Genomic DNA, 3743 nt, shown 5'->3' on the forward strand with positions numbered 1-3743 from the left:
CAGACTTCTTAAATATATTTCATTACTTCCAGCCAAGCCTGTGTGCAGTTTTCCCAATACTGACATGTCATGCTGATTCCATGATCCTGTTCCCCAGTCTGAAGAGTGGGCATACCATGTTGAGTTTAATTGTTTAACTGGAGATAGGGTTGCCAAATAAAATACAAGATACCTGTCTATTTGTCAGATAGACAACAAATATGTTTTTTAGTATGTGTGTGCCCTGCAATATTTAGGACACACTTACAACAAAGGGGAAAAAAAAGAGTTGTTGCTTATCTGAAATTCAAATTCAATAGGGTGTCCTTTATTTTTATTTGCTAATTTAGGCAATCCTAGCAGGGTATAGCAACTGATGTACGCCTCTCCACCCCACCCTGAACTGAGATGCTTTCATGGGTGCTAAAAATTATTTCTTTAGCATTAGCCAACATTCAGGAACAAATGTTCCCACAGTTAGGACCCGCAATTCCCCAGAGGTGACAGGCATACCATGCCACGCGAGACCACAGGTGACATTAAATACACTTATGATTGGAGAGTATTGCTCCTGGGAATATTTATATTGCAAAGAAAATCTCACAGTGGTCTCCAGAAGACAATTTGAGGCTAGTCATTGTGACGTTATCTGGAGGCCCGCTGGCTGGCCTAGCTGAACAAGTCAAAAGCTGGGACTCCACATCGTGAAAGACAATGTAGCAATGAGCCACAGCATCAGTGCTGGGTGAGAAAGTAGGGACCAGAAGGAGAAATGATAATATCATTCATTTGAGTGAGTTAATATGTGTGGTTGATCATTTTGCAAGAGCACACATCTTTTTTAAAAAAAGATCCATGCACCCCGATATTCATAGTAACACTGGTCACAATAGCCAGGACATGGAAGCAACCTGAGTGTCCATCGACAGATGAGTGGATAGAGAAGATATGGTACGTATATACAATGGAATGTTACTCAGCCATAAAAAGAGCGAAAGCATGCCAATTGTAGCAACACAGATAGAACTAGAGATTATCACACTTATTGAAGTAAGAGGAAGACGAATATATGGTATCACATATATGTGGAGTCTAATAATAAAAATTACATAAATGAAGTTATTTACAAAATAGAAACAGACTCACAGATTTCAAAATCAAATTTATCGGTACCAAAGGGGAAGTATGGGGGGGAGTGATATATCAGAAGATTGAGACTAACATATACTCACTATTATATATAAAATAGATAAGGAGTTAGTTCTCTGGTGGTCTAGTGGTTAGTTTTCAGTGTTTTCACTGCTGTGGCCAACGTTCAACCCCTGGTTAGGGAACTGAGCTCCCACAAGCTGTGACGTGCAGCAAAAAATAAAATAGATAACTAGTAAGGACCTACTGTATGGCACAGGGAACCCTACTCAATATTCTGTAATAACCTATATGGGAAAAGAATCTGAAAAAGGATGTATGTGAATATTTGTACCGCTGATTCACTTTGCTGTGCCCCTGAAACTAACACGACATTGTGAAGCAACTATATTCCAATAAAAATTTTTTAAATGTAGTTACTAAAATATTTTATTTATATAGGCCGCATGGCATGTCGAATCTTAGGCCCCCTGACCAAGAAGCCTGCAGTGGGACTGTGTAGAGTCTTAACCACTGGACCACCAGGGAAGTCCCTTCCTGGAAATTTTAAATTGCACATGTGGCTTGCATTTGTGGCTTTCATTATATTGAATTATATTAATATAAATAGTGCTAGAACATGGCCAGCATGAATCACTCAGGTTCTTGTGCTCATGACATTGAAGCATCTTGGTAGTAATGCCTGGCTCTGTGAGCTTATGTGGTCCCCAGGGAGGGAAGAAGTATGAGCTTAGGGACCTTTATGCAAAACATGGGTTTCTCCGGTGGCTCAGACCCTGAAGAATCTGCCTACAATGCAGGAGACCTGGGTTTGATCCCTGGGTCAGGAGGATTCCCTGGAGAAGGAAATGACAACTCACTCCAGTATTCTTGCCTGGGGAATTCCATGGACAGAGGAGCCTGGTAAGCTACAGTCCATAGGGTCACAAAGAATTGGACACTACTTAGCAAGTTAAAACAGGTTCAATGCCAGACACAGAGTCTCAAGGCATATTTGTTGGAAAACATGAATCTCCTAATTCAGGACAGTATTTCATCTGCACAATACAAACTGTACTTGAGTCTGTGTCTAGAAATGGTCTCATTGTGGGATAATCTACCCTGATAACAAGACAGTTAAACACACCATCAGGTTAGTCAATCCCAGCTTGATAGCAGTCCTCTGTTCTGCAAACCACTGTCAAATGACCAGAGGATCAGATAAAGATGAGGCTGGAGGATTTCCAATTATAGAGCTAGAATTAGACAAAAGCAGGTGTGCGTGGCGGGGGAGGGTGGCTGTAGGCAGTGATGATGTGATAGATCAGTTGAGTCACTCAGTTTTGTCCGACTATGTGTGAGCCCATGGATGGCAGCACGCCAGGCTTCCCTGTTCATCACCAACTCCCGGAGCCTGCTCAAACTCTCCTGTCCATCGAGTCTGTGATGCCATCCAACCATCTTATCCTCTGTCAACCCCTTCTCCTGCCTTCAATCTTGCCAGCATCAGGGCTTTTTTCCAGTGAGTTAGTACTTCGCATCAGGTGGCCAAAGTATTGGAGCTTCAGCTTCAACATCAGTCTTTCTAATGAATATTTAGGACTGACTGCCCTTAGAATTGGCTAGTTTGAACTTCTTGCAGTCCAAGGGACTCTCAAGAGTCTTCTCCAACACCACAGTTCAAAAGCATCAATTCTTCGCCACTCAGCTTTCTTTATATTCCAACTCTCATATCCATACATGACTACTGGAAAAACCATTGCTTTGACTGTATGGACCTTTGTCGGCACAGTAATGTCTCTGCTTTTTAATATGCTGTCTAGGTTGGTCATAACTTTTCTTCCAAGGAGCAAGCGTCTTTTTATTTCATGGCTGCAGTCACCATCTGCAGTGATTTTGGAGCCCAAGAAAATAAAGTCTCTGACTGTTTCCACTGTTTCCCCATCTATTTGCCTTGAAGTGATGGGACCGTATGCCATGATTTTCATTTTCTGAATGTTGAGTTTTAAGCCAACATTTTCACTCTCCTCTTTCAGTTTCATCACGAGGCTCTTTAGTTCCTCTTCACTTTCTGCCATAAGGATGGTGTCATCTGTGTATATGAGGTTATTGATATTTCTCCCGGCAATCTTGATTCCAGCTTGTGCTTCATTCAGCCTGGCATTTTGCATGATGTACTCTGCATATAAGTTAAATAAACAGGGTGAAAATATACGGCCTTGACATAATCCTTTCACAATTTGGAACCAGTCCATTGTTCCATATCCGGTTCTAACTGTTGCTCCTTGACCTGCATACAGATTTCTCAGGAAGCAGATAAGGTGGTCTGGTATTCACATCTCTAAGAATTTTCCACAGTTTGGTGTAATCCACACAGTCAAAGGCTTTGATGTAGTCAATAAAGCAGAAGTAGATGTTTTTCTGGAACTCTCTTGCTTTTTCTATGATCCAACAAATGTTGGTAATTTGATCTCTGGTTCCTCTGCCTTTTCTAAATCCAGCTTGAACATCTGGAAGTTCTCAGTTCATGTACCGTTGAAGTCCTGTTTGGAGAATTTATGATCCAACTCTCACATCCATACATGACTACTGGAAAAACCATAGCTTTGACTAGATGGACCTTTATTGGCAAAGTA

This window comes from Cervus canadensis, chromosome 1 (genome assembly GCF_019320065.1).
Source record: "Cervus canadensis isolate Bull #8, Minnesota chromosome 1, ASM1932006v1, whole genome shotgun sequence".
Taxonomy (NCBI): domain Eukaryota; kingdom Metazoa; phylum Chordata; class Mammalia; order Artiodactyla; family Cervidae; genus Cervus; species Cervus canadensis.